The following is a 21,636-nucleotide window of genomic DNA, read 5'->3' on the forward strand; positions in this document are numbered from 1 at the left end:
TCTGGGCATTGTCACTGACACATTTTACAAGGTTTGGGGGGTTTTGTGGCATCTATTCATTAAGAGATTGTTTTTTGGAATATGTAGGAATTTCTGTGACAGCTTGCGCGGTGAACAGTAAATGGCAGATTAAAGACATTTCTGGCACTTCAAACTGAACGCTGACACAAATGAGACGATTCTTTGAGAAGCAGTTTGCTTGTAACAAACCACAAACAAATGAAAAGCAGCAGCTGCGGTTTAAGATCTTTATACACAAAGTACAAATGTAAAAACAAAACAAAACACTTGCCTCTTAATCCAGTCTTAGTTCAGTTTAGTATGCTATCTCAGCACCATTTTCTTGAATTGCTGGATGTGAAACACTCATGCTGCACTTTGTGGTGAAAACTGAGACGCGTAATGAGAGCGCTATTAATCGCTGTTTATTCCACTATCTAATGTGTTTGACGTCTTGTAAGCAACACTTGGCTTACAAGATAACTGATGAGCACTCAAAAAGCTGTTTTTCATAAGATACTCATCTGTGTTTTTGTCACTGGCGAATGTAGCACTCGTCCTAACTTGATAAAGATGTGTCGCAGTAAAACGATAGCTCAATTAGCAAAACTGTCAACCTCAAAGTGATTTCGAGCACTGTCCTGGGCGTGAAGTTTGAATGAAACGTCTAAAACCTTTTTCTTATTTTAAGAAATTTTACCCTGTGTTATCATCTTGCTACGCTGGCAGATTATAGTCTGGATCTTCGCAAAATTTTCTTCTTATATTTAGACTGCAGATTTTTTCCAGTCATCAAGACCAAATGCAATAGTGCGAATACTAGGCTACTTCCCATTGTGTAACTTTAGGCACTCTGCTGACATTGTCTGGAAAATGGCTTTAAATATTTGCTTTATTTGTCAAATTTTTCTTAAGTGAACAATGTAGCACACACTGCTAATCTTGCTATGATACATCAACAGTTAAAACCTTAATTAAATAACAATAGCAAAAGCTGGGTCATTGCTTTTTGTGGTTCTGATGGCTGTGGTGATGAAGACAGCTGCCCACCAAGTTGCAGGGGTTGCAGATGCCAATATGTCACTTATGGCAGGTGATTGCTAATTGTAAAAGGAGATACAGGCAGTAAAGGCAGACCATTTGCAATTTTATTTCAACAAAACACATGATTTCCTTCTTAGGGCACAATCGCACTAACATCATTAAGAGTGGTCAGACCAGACAATAAAATGAACACAATACAAATTCCAGCATATATAAACAGACATAGTGACAAATGGAACAATGCACTAAATTGGAGTATGCAAAAAACAAAACAAAAAAGGAGCAATGAGACAGCTGGGGTATCAGATCACTTTATATTATAAAGTCACTAAAGGACGATGATAGTTATTACTGGTACTGAGACACAGACATATTTATTCATAGGGCAAAAGCAGTCTCTATAACATTACCATTTCGATTCTTACACAGTACAGCCGAGCCTTTTGTTGATAAATCCAAGAACTTCTCTGATCAAAGTCTTTAAGTTTATGGACAGATGGTGGAGAAACACTCTCCTTGCCATCCCATGCTGTTCATGAAGAACATCTGGACCACATTCAGGTCACTCCTAAATATTTACACAGCCAGGCTACAAACCACTGATGAGAAATATACACATCCTCTGTGAAACTATAGGTGCAAAGGATTATTTGGAGTTTGCTGGTAGGTTAAAAAGCCATGGGGTAAAAGAAAAAAGTCCTGTTATTGTACTGTTATTCTTGTGGTGGACTTTATTCAGCCGGAGTGGGAAGATATAATAAAGCTGGAGCTATGCAAGAACCAGTCACTCAGATTTTACACTGCGACGCAATGCAGTATTTTTTGTTTTTCCATCTTTCAGTTTCCCTGGTTGCCACAGAAATGAAGCTCCTTTTTTTTCTACACCCTTGTCATTGCTGTACTTTTCATTAGGATTTAGATAACTGGATAGCTTTGAATGTCATTTATGCATGGGCATCCATACGTATTTATTTGTCTGTGTGTGCATCTGCATACGTGCGCTTATCTCCTGATTAACGCTTTTAGTATCTCTTCCTTTGAATTCCAAATAGCATTCTTCTTATATATATTTAGACCTGACATGAGTCCAACTTGACACAGTCACATCTCAGATCTAACTTGTTGACATGCTGAGAGCAAGCGGGTGGCAATGGAGCAAAGCAAAGCTAATGCTGAGCAGAAAGAGAGAAAGAAAGGAAGAGAGAGTGAGAGAGAGGCTACGCAGCAGCAGGACTCAGCTGTGTGTTCGCCGTTTTATCCACCCCAAAGTTCAGACGAGGACAGACTCGTACACTCGCTGCCTTGAGATTAGCCAGTTTTGTTGTTTGTTTTTTTTTTGGGGGGGGGGGTGCAACAGTCATGAGAAAGAACTGAACTTCAACCATGTAAAATGAATCCTATCTCTAAAATTAGGCATTTTTTGCCCTTTTCATGTGACGATGCACAAGCAAACTCTTTAATCCGGGTCATGTTTTTTTCGACCATCTTAGCCCTCAATGTATTAACAGTTTATGGTGAGTATATAGGCAGCACAGGGGGACAGTTAAGGCTAATCGAGGATCAGGGGAGGATCACATGTTGAGTTACACATCAGACCGGGCTGAAGAAGAAGTAGACATTCATGTGAGACAGAGATGCTTCTCCGTGGTAATTCAGTTGACACATAAATAGCTATAAGGCTATAGGCCTAGGGAAAGGATGGCCCAAACATAATGAGAAGCATGTAAGTGAGCTTAATGAGAAGCAGAGCGTATGTGGAGGGTACGTGCTCGGCATGTGTGAGAGCCAGCATATTTGTTAACTAGCTTATGTTAGACCTTGCTCTCTCCCCACAGATTAGCCTCTCAGTTTTCTTTGTGTTTATCAGATGATGCTCAAAGTGCACTTAATTTTCTCATTAATGTTGTCTTAAATGTTGGAGTTTGATGCAAATTGACAGAGAAAATTGCACATTCTGTGTCCTGGCCTATGCACTCTGTTGTTTTTCTTCCATTTACTGTGAACTATTCCCTGAGGTTTCCATAAACTATGCAGTGAGGCCCTCTTTCTATAGCCTACAATATGAAGCTTTCCAAGAATCTGGGGGGCTGTTAACCTAAAACAGCTTTCCCTTGCCAGAAAAAAAGAACTTTTGAATGTCAGCCCAACAGCTTGCCCTTGAAGAGATGGAGTGAATGAGAGACCATGGTTGATTTTCACATTAGCCAAAATGTTCAGGTTTGCGTTTGTGAGGTGAGTTTAAAAAACAACAAGACGGCCAGTGTGCACAGCTATAGTTACTTGCACAAATTCAAAGCTGTCTTGTACAACTTAATTGCTGTAAAAGACAGGAAGAGCAAGTAAATACCTCGAGATACTTAGTCACAGGGATCATTTTTGGTACAAAAAGCTGGATGGACCTTTTTCTTTCATTTTTAGTGTTTACTTGTGCAACATAAGGCTCTTTCATCACGATTTACAGGAAATTTTATTTTAAATGTCTGGCTCGTGACTAATTGTTTTCAGTGTCTGGGATAAGGTTTTCATGAAAACAGGCATGCTTTTGTGATGTGCTGTTGCATCAGAGTTGTCTCAACTTACACTGAAGTCATGCATTTCCAGTAGAGACGTGATGCAAAGATACTGTTACTGGAAGAATCGGCAAGTGGTTAACAAATGCAGTGACTCAGTTCAGCTATAACAACACTGGTTCCGGTATAACACCGTGGTTGCTTAAGAGTCAACCTGGTATTCGTTTTCTTTGACTCCAAGTTACTGAATTTGCATAAATTCTTCTAAAATTGATTTCATTTATTTTGGCAGCTGTAAGTGAAAAAAAAGAGGTTGTGGATTTGTTGATTTTGCAGAAAGAAATAGAACAAAGAAAGAAACAAAGATCATAACAATCAAGTGTTTACCTGACTATGAGACTCAGCCCACACATCATATAAAAGGTGTGAATAAAAAATTTACAAGAACAACAAAAAAACTCTAATTTAAATCTCCCCTTCAAGGCCATCTTCTCTGTTATGTCCAGACAGCTTCCAGTTCGGCTACATGGAGCGCTAACTTCTAGAGGGCTTAAACGTGAAACATTGGCTTCTCTTTAAACCAAATCATTTTTGAGTCGATTTCCACCTGCAACCTGTCACTTTTCACCATGTGCACCATAAACACAACAGTAAAACTGTCAATGTGGACTTTTCCTGTAATGTCCTAATTTAGCAAGATGCTAACGTGTATATTGCTAACGCGTGTAGGCACAGAGCCTACTGCATATGCCATCTTTGGTTTTCAATCTTTGGTTGCCACCTGCTCTATTTGGCCCAAATTGCCTGTCGAAAACAAAAGTCAAGCTTAAAGTTTTCTGTGGTGGCAGAGTGGAGAAGATCAAGCATTACAAGTAGGAGGGGACATAACAGGACTTCTAAAAATAACAGACAATGCAGTCACACTGTTTATGGGATGGTAGGAGATCAGCACAATTTAAATCTGACCAGGTTTTTTCATTGTAAGAGGCGCACCCCAGAATTGTTTGATCACGCTTTATGTGAAGATTAATGAAAGTCAAGGGTCGTGGTTGTATCATATGCAGAAGTGCACCATAGACAAAAATTAGACTTCCTATTCATAATCACCTGGGGCATGCCATATGGGCTGACAAGTCAGCCAGGCCTGCTTAACAAAATTAATGAAAGCATCCACCTTGATGACAAATCTAAATAATGTATAAAATGCACATCAACCTCTAGGATTGAAGAAAGAAATGCCTTTTTCTAACTAAACATAATCATTTAATCAATGTCAACATCCCAAAAAGCAAAACAAAAAAACCCCCAAAAGATGTTAACATAATAGAACTCCAGGTTTCAAAGCAGGATGATGTCACAGGGGTATTGCAAAGGCCTAGAGTGTGTAACTAAAATGGAACAAAAAGATGTGTGTGTGTCTACAGGGCTGTTATTATATTTTACAATTAATTTGCTGTCATGTAAATTGTTAAAGGCCCCAGCACTACATCTGCCAGTTGTCTGTGTATGAAAACTGCATTCTGTTCACAAAACGCGCTCTGGATCATTTCAGAAGTGAGAAAAAGGGAAAAAAGAATCCCTTCCAGCACCTGTTGCACAGGCTCCACTTTGTTTCAGCCCCAGCTAAAAGAGGTGAGATCAGGAAATTTATGGGATGACTTCATGATGCTGAGCTTCTCTGTTTAGATTGTGTGTAAAGGGGAGAAATACGGTTATAAACAAAATGACAGACCATCAGACAACTTGAGTAGGCCACTGATGCACACTTGCATTTTCATATCACTTTTTCAGTGATCAGGGGCCAGCAGTAAACATCAAAAGTTACCATCATTAAAACCTTAAAGAAACAAAACTCAGTGTGGTCCATGTCTCCACCAATTCATTGCAGTCTAGCACAGCAACATCAGCGGCACACATCAAAATAGAAAACTCATAGTTAACCTACCAAGTTATGCTAAGAGCTAACAATCTAGCATAAATGTTCCTGTCCATGTGCTTACTGAAGCCTGGGTTCAAAGCAAGGGCTTAATGTAATTCTCTCGCACAACAGGATTTGTATTAGTTCGAAAAGGGTCAGTGGGGTTAAGAGCTGCTAAGTAGTAGTGTTTAAATCCTTCCTAAGCTCAGCCACCACAATGCAGGGCCCCCCACACTCTTCTGGACTTGTTTCACCTCAGGGTGTGGTTTAGACAACTGGAGAGGCAAAGGGGACAGTTATGGAAAAACAGATATGCAAGTCAGTTATTTCCTCATGGATTTGTAGACAGACATTTCCCACATGTCCCAAAACCAGTAAGTGTGGTTGGTTTGGTTTTGGTACACTGGTTTTGACTTAATTGTTTAGTCAAACTTGTTTACTAGAGCTCCAGTTTGGAAGGGTCATCTCGGGTTATACGCACACTCTTGGGGCTTAAATGCTGTATAGTATCATTGGCTCATGTGACTTATCTATGCACTGATTGTCACTAATAACTGGTAGGACTCTCATCACCACCCTTCTGGATTTTCTTTTCCCTTAAAACGGTTGAGATTTGCATGGTCTTTATTATAATAAGAAGAAGTATGCACGCATTCAAATGAGCAACCCTCATGCACGTATCAACACTGAATCATCAGATGTTTGTCCTTAAAAAGTGACACCCTGTGCCACATTGCAAAGCTCACGTTTGCCGTAATTAAGGACAGATTAACGTGAGATGCAGATTTTATTCCACTGCGACACTAGGCATTACAGGCCAAATCACCAGGGTCAGGAGGATTGTGACCTGGTTACAGATCAGGTCAGTGGACTAGGCATCCAGGGAATCCCTTAACAACATGACATAGTGCCCCATTATTACCTTCACAACAGCAGGAAATGAAATAGAAACACTCAGTGGTATGGTTGATAAATAACTCCTAAAAAAATGGAACTTTTAACTTGAACGTTACATTAATGTTGAAATCATTTGGGATTGGGCAAGGATGAGATTATCAACCAGTTGTGCTTTTTTATCAAACAACTTTGTCCAGAGAGAATTACCACAAAGGGATTGCTGTGAAGTTTTGTGATGATATGTTAACCACAATATCGCGATGCTTGTGAGGCTAAGGACTCATAAACTCATGGCAGTTGACAGGTATGCCTGGAATGAGTCAAATCTGAAATGTCCTCTCATCTGGCGCCATCCTAAGGTCACACTTTACAATGTGTTCCATGTGCCCACTAATGGAAGGTTCAGTGCGTCATCAATATACTAATAATGACAGGGTACATCTCCAGTTCTGCGTGTTACTGTCAGGCGGGGTATTGAAGGCATGAGAATTACAGGTTGCGAAGCTACCATGTAAAGATGTCGACCTTTACTTGTCAGTGACATTCATACAACCAGCTGTAATTAAATGTTAGAAATCTGCAGACAGAACACCTGTTTGTTCAAAAGAAGTTTTCAGAATCTGGTCTAAACTGCATCCACTGTGGTGGTGATTGTTCATCCGGTGCAGATTTACCTCGGATGAACCAGCATTTGGCTGCAGATAGACGTGGGCGAGAGGGAGAGAGAGAAAGAGAGACAGAGTGTAGGAGAGAGACTGAGAGGAAAAAAAGAGTGAGTGTCAGAGAGGAAGAGAGCGAGAACAGTGTGAGCAATCTGAGGAGACTAAGCAGGAGGTTGATTTATAATTAGAGTGAATGTCGGCTCGATACCCCTGCTGTTTGGGTGATGGCGCGGCTGCATAGAGAGGCAGCTTGGCTCCTGTGAACTTGATTTAAATTCTGAAGCACCAAACATCACCCAGCATTTATGGATAGTCTTGCATGTCTAAGGCTTTGACTTTTTGGTGTCCTGTCTTGGTTGTGACAGTCATGGGATCAATAAAAACAGACACTAAGATATAACCTCAGATTGGTGTTACAAAAACTCAAATAAGCCAGAGTTTTAGAAATGATAAGGATACAGCAAAAGGACACCATATGGTTGGGTATAATGAAAATAAGAGGAAAAAGTATTTAAGTGATCGTTGAAAAGATGTGCAAGTTACTCAAAATACTTAAAAGTGGGACAGTTAAAACAAAATTTGTGAGGCAACTCTTATCTATGACTAGCGTCAAAATGTAAAACCTTAATTTGTTTTTAAAGTCAGAACAAAATGTCTAGAAAATAGTCATTAGAATCACTCACACAGTCTTCTTGTCTAATGTTGAATCAACAGATCTTTAAGTGAATTCCGAATTCAATCATATTGATGACAACTTATCAGTAGAGTTAACCAGCAAGTGGCTCAGGGGGTTGGGAAGCGTATCTGTAACCGGAAGGTCGCCGGTTCGATTCCCGGGCTCTCTGTCCTGGTCGTTGTGTCCTTGGGCAAGACACTTTACCCTGCTGCCTACTGGTGTTGGCCAGAGGGGCCGATGGCGCGATATGGCAGCCTTGCTTCTGTCAGTCTGCCCCAGGGCAGCTGTGGCTACAACCGTAGCTTGCCTCCACCAGTGTATGAATGTGAGAGTGAATGAATAGTGGCATTGTAAAGCGCTTTGGGTGCCTTGAAAAGCGCTATATAAATCCAATCCATTATTATTAAGTGGAGCCATTGAACCCCCACACATGAAGATGAGCACAGAAATACATGATCTGGCCACAAAATTCAAGCTCACTGTGAACTTCTGACTCGGTGTGCCACCTCTGTTTAATAATGAGAGACGCTACAATGGAAAAGCCACTGGACATAAAGATTCAGCTAACAAGGTTGTTGTTTTGCACAGTTGTCCTTTCTCACATGTTGCACACAGCAGGAAATAGTCTGTTTTAGACATGTTCACACTACTGGGAATACTTTGTGTGGGTTAGGTGTGGGAGCTGCCTGGAGCGTGCAGGAGGCAGCAAACAGAAAGCCTGCTAGTTAATGGTCAGTGCACAGAAAATCAGATGATCTGTTCTTACACGGCACAATCCACCATCACAGAGACTTTATACTAGTGAGTAGCAGGTTACGTTACTGGCTAATGTCTGGTCTGACTATGTTGGTGTGTGGCATGTGTGACAAGAAACCTACAATTTCTTCACATTTTCTTATTCTAAGCTGCTGCATATATGTATCTTCAAGACTGCTAAGATAATGAACCAATGCTGATGTTGTTATCAGCTTCCTGCAGTTTATACATAAGGTATCAATATTTGCACCAGATGATGGCGTGGATATTAAATGAGCACACCAGGAGACACTTTATAAGTATGCAGGTATTGGCTTGCACCATCATCTTCAACATCTGTCTAAGAAGAGAAAGCCGAATTTTATTGGGACTTTACTGGCAGTTGTGCTCATTAATTTGACATAAACATACGAAACACCAATGACTACATGTTATGTTTTAGCAGGTTTTCTGTCATGTGTTCTCAGAGTCTGTATACCACCCAAGAGGCTTGTTTGTCTGTTAAATGTTGCTTTTTTTTCTTTTCTAAAGAACTTCCAGTGATAGTTAATTGGTCATAATAGGTTTCTGTACGTTGATGTTTGCGTTGCTGCAAGATTTCAACTTTTAAAACACTAGAAATATATGTTCTCTGTCATTATGGATATGGGAGATTATTGCCAACTTTCTAGCAATTACTGATCTGTACTGTTTTCCCTTTAAAGCCCTGCCTCTTCAAAGAGGAATATAGACATCTAATAACTATACACAAGACTAAAAAAGATAGTTAAAGATGAATAAAGTTTTCATCCTTCCCATCACCAGGTGCCTTGAATCTGACTCAAATCTCCAGGATATTTGGCTCATAAAAGAAAATAGTACCCTTTCTCACCTAATAAAAGACATAAATGAACCCACATCCTCAGGTTATGGAAGGGCATCTAAAAAACTGAATGACTCCGACGTTCACTTCAGCTTCCCCAGCCAAACCTAAATTATCCGTATGTCACGTCATGTAGGATGTGGATGTATATAATTCTACAAACATGGTCATTACTGGAGTGTCAGTATGAACTGCTTACCTTTTCATCAACGTGATAATTATAGCTCAGCCCATTAACCTCCCGTAATCAAGACATATACATGAAGCAGTATGCATTTACATTGAATGTCTTCGGATGTTCGCCACAGATGCCACAGGCATCTGTGGCGAGCCTTCATATGATTACAGATTGAAGCAGGCTTGATCAGTAGCTTTAAAATATGTTGTCCATTACCATTCTGTTTCATCTCTGACTGGAAAGTGATGGAGATGTGCGAGACATGGATGAGAACACAACATGTGCAGTAAGTCCAACATGTTAACCATATGGATGAATCAGCGGGAGATGTAAATGCAGAAGTAGAAAAAAATGTCAGAAAGGCAGCTTACGCACAGGAGGAGTGTGTTATAGACAGACACTGTTTTTTTTCCTCCATCACTGCTGCATTCAGCTTTTTTATTTGAAAGAGAAAAATCTGTTGTGATGCAACATTATTGTAATTATTTAACTCAGAATTAGTTGCATGGGAATGAAACCCGAGTCGCTGACAATATAGAAGGCATTTGAAGGTAACACGAGGCTACAGTAGAGCTAAATTTCCCAGGGATTCAGCAACCTGTGATTTTAGAATGACTGTAACTTTATAATGGAAATGATTTGATTTTAACAGTGTTTCCAGTTCTCTCATATCAGCAGGCCACACCTGTGGTTCTTTGCTTGTCAGTCTGAAGGAGTGTGGCGGGGCGAGATGCCATTTATTTGAGTTGTTTTTCACCTGTTCGTGTTAGATAGAGAGCTAAGCTGTCATATTTCCATTTGTTTCTTTGGGTTATGTTGTTAGGCTATAGTTGTCATTCGATTTAACAAGTTGTTCTGTGGCTGCTTGAGACTTCGGGACTTTCATGTTCTGTCTCCTTAAATGAGTCAACAGAACAGTCATTAGGAAATTGTATGTAATGTAAATAGATAAGATCAATACTTTGGCTTTAACATGCCTGTACAGGATTCTGGATTACTGAATCTGTTGCTGAAGTTGTAAAAAAGAGACAATATTTGTTAGGCTGTCCGCTATGAGACTTTTTTTGATTAAAAAAAAAAACATACAAAAAAAATGCATTTCTTTTTCCAGGGGCCTGTTCTTTCAGCTTATGTTATGCTACATGATCCCAGGATCATACAAGGACATAATACATTGTCACTATTACAACAGATTATACAGTAAAGCCACTGTTGGACGTAATCACTTTGTTAAACACACTATAATAGCAAATCTCAGTTTTCCGTCAGAACTCACTTATTTGGATGGAGTTCACTTAAAGGAATGGTCATTGTTAACTACTATGCTCACGCTCTGGTATTTGGATAATATACAAGTGCCACTAAAGATCTCACAGTGTGTCACAAAAGCTTTGCACTCTATTACAACACCAGCAGCTGCTGGTTAAGCCAAGGTTTGGATCAAATTCTGACCCTATCATCTGAGTGCCACAGCATAAATTAGACCAAGTAAAATTTGTAATGTTACATTTTTGCTTTGTCGAATTTTGTGTGATTTTGTCCCCACTTCCCAGAAGGGTGTGGTCTTCTGTTGCTCAACCCCACCTGCTTTAATGTTTTTGACATCCTCTGCATTTAGAGATGTTATCTTAAAAATGACAGTTTTTAATAGTTTATTTATAAAGAATATATAGAATTATAGAATCAAATCTGCCGTGTTCAAAGTCTTTGAACATAAACTTAGATAACTTTTAACTATGTTCAGTTGAACAAGTTTAAGGACGAACACTAATGTAACTGTTGAGCCATTTAAAATACACACTTGTGGATCTACCGGCCTTGACAGTAGATTCTCCAGTGCAACAAATAAAATATATAGCTCATAAATAAAAACGGGAGACGTGTAAGCTAAATAAAATTTAGTTAGCGTTGGCCAAACAATGCTTAATCCACACCACTGTGAATGTACTATGAGTGTTGTGGCTCCCCCAAAAATGTTGTAAACAACAAGCCATCAACCCAATACGGCTTTGAGATGTGTTTATCAGAGAAAATTGTTTGTCAGTGCACAACAATATACAAGTTTTAAATGCGGATTCTTTTAATTGGTGACTGTTAACTGAAATGTTTTCTTTTTATGTGCTTTTGTCATGGTCCTGGGTCGTTGACCCAGCTTTTTGTGTTTCCTTTTGGCTTCATCTTGAGTTTGGTATTTATTCTGATTTTGTATTAGTTCTTTGGGTTTGGTTGTCGTGTTTATCATCCCTACCTGTGTCTTCTCTCTGTGCTCTGCGTGTTTCCTGTTTTACTTTGTAGGTCTGCTTCTCGTTATGTCCATTAGTTTCAGTTGTGTCCATCCCTGCATGTCATCTCCTCATTACCTGGTGTGTATTTATAGTGTGTATTTGCCTCTGCTCATCGTTGGATCGTCTGTGTTTCTTTGTGTAACTCCGCGTAAGTCAGTGTGTTCTACGTCTCTCTGCATCCTCTGTTCTCTGTCCCATGTTCAGGTCTGTTTTTTAGTTTCCTCCAGTTTAGGTCTCGGTTAGCTCCCCACCCTTCTTTGCCTGTTTTTGTCACTGCCACTTCTGTAAATAAACGTCACTCTCATCACCAGTCAACTGCCTGCATTTTGGGTCCTTTTCCTCCTACACCACACGGCTCGCCCCGGCAGCCGTGACAGCTTTGCTATAAAATAAGTTAGATCTGAAAACAAAGCAATTATAGAAATTGGCTTCTGAAGAATTTTCTGTTCATTTCTCAAGAAAATCCAATGATAATTCAGCTCTGGTGATATATCACAGTTAAACACTAATCACAGGTTGTTTTTTTTTATTTCTTTTAATGTTCGGTTTTTATATAAGAAAAAGTATTAAACAAGGACAAGATTGTATGTATAAGTTAACAAGAATCCAGTCTGTGTTTTGTCAAGAACACATAATAAACACAGTATTATACTTTTGTAATATTGTTTGCAATGCTAAAATAATAGCAGAAATTTTTAACTGTTAACAATTACAACTAGTTTTCTTATTCTTGATTATCTGGATAATCTTGTGTTTTTACACAACTTATAATAAAACCTTTCCATCTTTTAACAGCTGCAGAAAAAAAGGATGTAAGAAGATGTCAGTCATATAAATTCAGTGCACATGTCAGCAGCAATTTTGCAGCTGCTAAATTCTGCAACTAGCACTGAAATGTGGGTCTTAGAAATGTATGAAGAGGTCTGCTTTGGTGTTATACTCTTTAACTGCTTTGAGATGAACAGTAAAGTGGTTTATTGCTGGGAAGTAACTATGACAGCTTTAACAGCCGCACTCTTCAGTAGCCCATATGACATTTCTGGTGTAAAATAGTAGATAATGTCTTTATCCTGTGGGTCAGTCTTTCCCGCTGGGATTGTTCTGTCTACACAGTGTGGAGAAAGTGTTGAATCCTTTGTGGTAAATGCTGTCTCTTAAAGACTTTTCTAGATACTCTGATATATTATTTGGTAGAAGCTTGTATATGACCCATTCTCCAACCCGAAATTGTTACATGTACACTAAAACACACAGTATTGTCCTGACTCGCTATCAGCATTAAATTAAATTACCTTAATTCTGTGATTTTCGTGCCAGTAAATATCCTGAAACCTGTCTAGATTTCTAGACTTCCTGCAGGGGATACCCAGGCATGTTTATCTCTTGTTTTCATACCTTTACATAAGTATTTGAAGATAATGAAACGGAAAAGATCACTTAAAAAATGAAGAATAAGCTCATCTTATTTCCCAGAAAGTGTGTGAGAGATGGGGATAAGAGAGTCTCGGAAAAACCTGATTAGATTACCCTTCCAGACTGTGTTGAGGCTTCGGGCTGTGGCTTCCATCTCGCCATTCACCTCAGCTGCACTCTCCTCCCTCTTTCGTCTTTCTCTTCCTCCCTTCATCCAGGTGCTCCAGTACCTGTAGAGTAACAACTCCCCCTGTAGGATTAAGCCAGGAAAATCGCTGAGCTATCTGCAATTACTGGCTGCAGTTCATCGAGGCTTCACTGAGGCTTTTGAGGTAAGTAAAATGCTGCCGTGCATGTTTTCCATGGATTAGTATTCAATTTTCTTTCATTTGTCACGAATTAAGTTATCATGACGGTATTTTAAGGGTTATTGATGAGTAAACATTCCAATATTACAGCTTATTTGTGACATGACATTCAAATAATTTCAAGGTTTTCCTATCCACTTGAAATCCTGCATTTCTAATCAAGTCAAAATTCGACATGAGCATAATTTTTCTTCTCTCTGCTTCATTCATACGTTTTATTTTTTCTTTGTTTTTGTTTGTTTGTTTTTATTTATGCAAGCTGTCTGATACTTATGTGGGTCATCAAATGTGAAAGATCTATGTCAACTCAAAACATAATGACATGTAGATGAGATGTTATTGATCCCACCCTGGGGAAATGTACTGGTTACATCAGCTCAAAGCAAGAAAAATCGAAAAAGAATAAAAAAAAAACTACTGGTATCATGTGTGTCTGTGGGTGTACAGTATTGTATTGCTTTGCATTACACATGTTCAGAGAAATGTAGAGCACCAGATTATGGTACAGTGCATTATTGTAAGCCCCAGCGATAGCCTGGCAACATGTACAGGGTGTCCCCTGTTTCTCACCCTATGGTAGCTGGGATAGGCTCCAGCTCTCCCAGAAGAGAATAAATGGATGGACTCATGGCATTATTTTAATATTTGTTTATTCAGCCCCACAGCACTGTACCTTGTTTTTGAACCTTTTCTCGCTCCTGTAAAACATTTCAGCTTCACTGATATTTGGAGATTTTAGGATTGCATGTGTGCAGCCTTACACATGCAAACCATGTCATCTGCATAATAGCTCGTGTCTTCCTTTCACCTTTGAAACAAGCAAACATAAAAGAGTGCATATGAATTGTAATAGCTTGAATATGCTAATTTAAGTAAAAAGAAAAAAAGTGTCTCATCCCCAAGAGACAAGCAGAAGAAGATCCGTGGATATGACACTCTGTGGGTGGCTCCTATACAGTAGATATTCTATATTAGAAAAAAAAGTGTTGTTTACGCCAAAAAAGCATGCATAATAGCTTACACTGTAAGCCTGGAGTTCCTGGCAAACAAAAAGGGGACTGAAAAAGAAAATTATACATACTAACGAGGCACAAAATATGCGCATGGCAACTTGTGGCTTGAGAAAGAAATCATAACCAGCACTTCAGATCCCCTACAGTGTGTTTTCTGTCATAAGGTATTAGAAATATGTGCTTGTTTAAATGTACGGTATTCCCTTTAAGCTTTGCATTTTTTCCCTATGTGCATTTTTTCCATGTGTGTAAATGCCACATATATGTAGTAAATGCTACATATATGTGGCATTTACTTAACACTTTATCTTACATCAAATGGATTTTAATATCACTTCTTCCGTGTGGATAAAATAATAAAGAAATAGCTTTACTTTTAAAAGACGCATACTGGTCCACACACAATAGTACGTAAATGTAACTTTTGTCGGTGAGCTGGCTTCGGTTGTTTCTGGCAGGCTGTGATATTCCAGATGGTGGCTAGTTTCCCTTCCAGCAGTCTGTCAGGCTTGGCTCCGAGCCACCTGTGAGTAAGGTAGGGGCAGGTGAGGACAACTTGGCAGGAAAACACACTGCGATACACAATCCCAGGAGAAGCTGTGGGATTTGACAGAGGACCGGGATCAGTAAGAATTAATTTCAGCATTGGCTTTATTCCTGCAATACATTTTACAAACAAGAGTATCAGTTAGTGCAATGTTAAATTCCTTGAAAATATAAAGCAGTATTCCAGCCTTTTCCTTTTGTGAAGGTGTTCTGCTGCTTTTTGACTTCAATTTGGTTTTCACTCAATTTCTGCATTCATAGTCTGTACAAGGACTGGACCTAGAAGATTATAATCCCTATGGGCGAGTCTATGGAATGTTGGTCAAGTTAGAAATATAAACAGAGAAACCAAATGTGATGACATATAAAATGTATTGTGTTTCTAGCATATAATGTTGGGACCGTCAGTAAAACATCTTTGTCTTTAGCCCTCTCAGGCTCAAATTAAACTTTTTGTTGCTAATGCACAACTAAGTCCTGCAGCGGTACTTCTGAGTAAAAAGAACTCATAAAATATGTATGTGGGGTAATCAGGTTGTTAGTTTTTAACTGTTGTAAATCGGCAACGCCTGCCTTGAGAGGGTTAAGAAATTGATCAGTGATTGCACTTAAGGGGACATGGGGACTCTTGCAAGGAAGGTAAAATGTACAAATCCCCTCATAATCCTGACGTCTGTTTTCTAAATGCTTACTACTTTTGTATTCCTACATGCCATTTACCCTTTTTGCATTCTAAACCCTTTCAACCTAAAACACTTCAGAGGTAAGTGATAGTGATGGTTTTTTTTGGTACATGGTCCCTTTCTGTTACCATTCCTACAAAATTATCTTTTTCGTCATGGTCCCCAGACCCCACTTTGAGAACTGGTGATATAAGCAAACCCTCGATGATCCCGCTGAATAAGCCCCGAGAAAAGAAGCAGGCTGACACCCAGACTGCAGGTTTTCATCAGGTCACAGTTAATATACAGAATCATTCACAGAAATTGAGCCGATAATCCTTCATTATAACTGCAGTCACAGTACATTAAGGCGTTCTGCTTAGAAGTGTTTGGCAGCTGCACTAAAACAACTGATTCTCCAGGCCAAATAAGGGCATCAGAGAAACACTAAAGCTCTCCTATTTATTTAGCTTTTTTACAGTTTGATGTTGACATGTGACAATTTAGATCTTCGCATTTCGGCTCGTGACTGCGTATCATCTGGATGTAATTGTAATCTTGCTGTTTTGGCTTAAATCTTCAATTTCCTGCAGTCTCCATCGGACGTAAAATAGGATTACAAGCAGCCGTGGGATGCTTTTATGTTTCAGCATGCATTTTTATGTACAAAACCTGAACATATAAGAAATATATTACATCTGTAATCTAACCTACCCTCAAGTTTGTTTTAGCATTATCTGCTTTTGTATCTTTTATATTATACTGTATAATATATTATACTGTCTACAGCTTTTACTGCTGCCTACTTGGTCACAAGTCCCTTGGAAATATCCTTAGTGGGTCTCATCTCATCAAATCTGGGCTAAACTGATTGGATAAAATGGAATACTGGTGGTTACCTTTAATAATAAAATGCAATACAATAATGCAGACATATGTATTGTAATGTGATGTTTATGTTTTACATTTGTCATACTTTTATTGTTGGACATGGGAAGTATTTATATCGCAGAGCTTGTAAAAGTGTGCCTGTGGCTCTTCGCAACCACAACAGAATAACGTCAAACATACTGTGAGAAGATGTAAACTGTCCAAGTCGATTGTTTTGGTAACTTTTAATGTAATAAAAATCTAATTTTACCTTATCCAATTGTTCTGGAGGTGCTGCAATAATATAAACTGTGCATGACTGCGATCATGACCCATCAGATTGTAATCATATAAACGCATCAGTCACACAGAGACGACACACATAGGCTGATGATTATGTACCGATGGTTTTAGTGCTGCATCCTCAACAAGTAAAATGCTGAAGTACAATCAGCGCCCTGTTCGCTCTCTACCTAACTTACCTTCTATTAATGAAGTTAGTCTGAGTTTACAACATTGGACCCTCGGGCCAACTTTGTACTTCGGGGTTATTTTCATCAGCGGTGTCAGCTCAGGACAAGGCAGCAGATCCTTCCCGAAATGTCTCTGGGGAACAACCAATGTCTATTTTCCTTGAAATCATCCTCTTGCGAAAAACAAACAGACTTGTTTACACTTGGCCTTCCGCTCACCAATCCTTCGTGACTTCATCTTCACCTTTAGTAAGATCAAGATTTAATACTCTTTCTGCAAAGGGAGATAAGCTACTACAGCCAACTGTTACAGGAAGACAATGACATCAAAAACAAAACACTCATTACTAACAGGAAGTTTTCCAGAAAGCACGTGCAGTAATAAAAAAAGAGTGAGTCCCTATTTTCTCTCTCTATCTTTCCAAGTGAAGAGAATTTGCAGACAGACACACACACATACGTACACACCACTTTCTCAAATCCAATCTGTTCAGTGCAGGAGCATGAAGTCACTACACTGAATAACTGCATAACTAAAACTGGCAGATGAAATAAGATATAAATAATGAAATAAATCACATGTTGACTCTTTCTGCAAGATTTTCTTGATTTTTAGTTACAGAATTTCCAGTTAAATTTCGAGTATTAACCTACTTTTACACAATAAATTGTTTTTTATTACTAATAATATAGACAAATTTCATTTATATTCTTAAGTGTACATAACTTATACATTCTATATCCTAGAAGTGATTATTCTATTCTATTCTATTCTGTTCTATTAATAAAGATATTCATTTATTACTGTTTGATGTGATGCCACATATATTTAAGTAAAAAACAAGTATGATATCTACTTAATATAAATAGAAAATATTTAAAACTTGCCACCTAAATATGATAAATTCTCACAATCTTGGGTATTCATTTACAGTGCTGTAAAAACTCACCCCTCATTTCTTTATGATATCATATTTTACCTGGAAAATGCAGTGATTTATTGGAAGATGTGTAAACAAATATGGAAATATAGCAGATAAGATACAATACCAGATGGTATCAACGGTGGATCAAAATCTGATACGTTTCTTTTTATGACCCCATCAAATTTGGGAATAACACCAACACCACTGGCTGAAAGGGAGCCACAGATCATGATAGAGTCTCCACAGTGTTTTACAGATGGCTGTAGACACTCATTGCTTTACCTCTCTCGTGACCTCCACCATGATTTGAACTGTTGTCACTGGTTTTTCAGTCCAATTCTGGTATAAACTGGCCTTTGTATAATTCAGCCTTTTCTCCCTGATGATTTTTGATGAGGCTTTAGTTAACATTACTAGTACTAGTCTATATACTGTAGTTTCTTTTTAGGCCTGCCACTTCTTGTTTTGTTTCCTTCATTTTTTAATGACATACTGCACATCGTGCTGAAATATCCAAAGTTGTCAGCTAATAGCTTTTTGGAAATCACGTTGTTGGTGAAAAAAAAAAATCACACCTGTCAAACTTTTATAGTTGGCTTTTTTGTTTTTGTTTCAGCTAAAGAAATTGCAAAGTGGAAAATATGTGCGTTTGAAACACAGCCAACTGGCAAGGAAAAACAAACAATCTCCACATAATCAAGTCAGGTAATATATTGGCTCTCTTTTTGCAGTTTTTATATTGGAAAATAACAAAAACATCAATAAAAATAATAATGATAATAATGACAAACACTGATTGCAAACATGCTTCACAGTAAGCACTGATAAATTCGTCGTATTGCGGTGCTGCTGTTGTTTGAAGCAAGACCGACATTTTCTTTGCAATGTGTGTGTGAGGGATTGATTATGAGAAATTTCTATTTGGTTGAGATGTGAATGATATTGGCTTTTATTTACTGCGAATGCATCCAGACAGTCTGGATGGCCTGCACTTCTGCATCAGTGCTGAGATGCTTATAGTTTTAAGTGGTACTGCAGATGTTTCTGTGCATCTTCTTCGACTACAGCAAGCGATTTTCAGTGATCTACCTCCCCCTTGTGGCCAAAACAACGCTCTGCCAGAGGTTTTACTTGCCTGTTGACGTAAAAATTTAATCAACATGTTTTAAGTTGATGCTGGCTGTAATTTTGTCCCTTTTTGCTTTTAACCCTTGTATGGTGTTCGGGTCTGTGAGACCCGTTTTCAGTTTTTCTCAAAAGAAAAATTCAACAATTAATTATTTTTTCAACCTGAAATTCATTGGCTTTGGCTTATTTTCTGTGAAGAACATAAATCCGAACTAATTTTCAATGACCTCATACTGTACCTCCCCCCACGCATTTACATTACATACAAGGTGTTCGGGTCCACTGGACCCAGGTCTAATAAAAGTGTTGAAAGTGTATGTCCTGTGTTCCCACACTCTGTCTTCCTCCTTTCTGGTGCTGCTGATAGTGTTTTCTTCCCCTCCTGCTCCGCACAAAGTTGCAACATTGTTAAAAATTCAACTATCAACACCGTCTGCTCTGACATTCCCACACATTTTGCCCTCTTTCTTGAGGGATCCAAATTTTATTTTATCATACCCTGTCCCTCCTGCAAATTAGGGGCATAATACTATAAATAAGACTTTGCCAGTGTGGTTCTTTATCACAACTGATCAAGATGGCAAAAGATTATCTGCTGCGAGGGCCATCCAATTAATTTTGGAAGAGAGAGGGGCTTCGGATGATGATGTTGACAAAGAGGTTTCAGAATATTTCACATTTCTGAAAATTCAGAGTCTTACAGTGATTTTGAAGAAGAGGATGAGGTTGAGCACCATTTAGTAACAAAACGAAGACGAGTACCCCATCTGCAGCCAGCTCCAGGACCAGAACAAGCCCACCAGACAGCAAGTGAAGAAATATGGACGTCAATAACTGGTGAAACTGAATGGTCTTCTTGCCCAAGAAATGAGCCACCCTGCAGAGCTGTTACTGTGATAAGCCAGGGCCAACACGGCTGACAGTTACTCATGTGCAGGACATCAAGTCTTCATTTTAGCTTTTCATCCCAGATTCCATCCAGAAAATTATTCTAGATTCCAGTAATCTAGAAGGAAGGTGTGTTTTTGGAGAGAGGTGGAAGGAGATCTAAGAACCCCAAAGGCCTACTTTGGGGTTCTTATCCTTGCAGGAGTTTTCAGGTCCAAAGGGGAATCCACAGAATCCCTGTGGGATGCAGAAACCGGCAAGAACCTTTCCGTGCATCAATGTTTCTGGAAAACTTCCACAAAATTTCCAGGATTATCCGTTTTGATAACTGAGACGACAGACCAGCTCGACGGCAGAGAGACAAGCTAGCTGCCATCAGGACAGTGTGGGATAAGTGTGTGCACCACCTCCCCCTGTCTTACAAACCTGGGCCTAATGTCACCATTGATGAGCAGCTGATCCCATTTAGTTGTGAAACATATTGCTTCACGTGTAAATGTGTTGTGTCTTTCCACTCACTCCACTTGATTATAACTGATTTATTTTTTTATAACATTTTATAAAAAAAACCCAAAAAACGAGAAGCACATTGATTCATAAATGTGATCTAACAAAGGTAAAGGGAAAAAATTAACCATGTTTGCTGTTCATATGGCTTGTAATTGGGATGAAGTAAACATCTGTTGAGTAATTTAACATAAAATTGTTTGAGTGTTAATTTGGAAAGCCAAAACTCTAGCGGGTCCACCAGACCCATGAACACTGGCTGAGTAACAAAAATATGAACACCACACAAGGGTTAAATAGAACATGCAGGAAAATTAAAGACAGCTATATGCCATTTGACCAGTGTTGGGTAAGTTACTTTAAATTAGTAACTTAGTTACATTACTAGTTACTTCTATCAAAAGTAACTCAGTTACTTCAAGTTACTCGTTACTTTCAGAGTAACTAGTTACTAGGGAAAGTAACTTTGGTTTTACTCAGAATTCTCTTGTTAATGTGTTGCTTCTGTAACTGGATACCCAGCAAGATTGACAGTCTTCTAACTTGCTTACTTGCCACAAGTGCACTGTGCCACCTACCAATAGAAAGGAAAAAATAATGTGCACATTTCCACGAGAGAAATCCCACGTCTGATTCTATCCTAGCCTGCTTTGTACATCCAACACAAAAACTGCAGTCGTGGTGCTTTCGATTGTACTCAGAACTTGGAAATCCTGCCTTCTGAATAGGAAGATGTAAGTAACAGACGACTGCAGATGAGCTGCTTACAGGGCTGGACTGGGACAAAAAAATCGTCCTGGGCATTTTGACTAGAGACCGGCCACCATTATAGGAAAAAGCATAAAGCCTGTTGTGACAGTGATGTACACTGTTCTGATGGTATATATGTATCAATCTATCAATTGTTTGTTGCAAGACTCAGATAATTATTTTTTTAAAAGTGAGACATTTTAAATGAGAATAAGAAAGTATTTCCTTGTGCCCCCCTTCCCCTTTTAATGCCCTACATGGACCCCTGGCAACACTTTGCTAGACCCGCCCCTGCACAGTTACC

The sequence above is a fragment of the Maylandia zebra genome, linkage group LG19 (assembly GCF_041146795.1).
Source record: "Maylandia zebra isolate NMK-2024a linkage group LG19, Mzebra_GT3a, whole genome shotgun sequence".
Lineage (NCBI taxonomy): Eukaryota > Metazoa > Chordata > Actinopteri > Cichliformes > Cichlidae > Maylandia > Maylandia zebra.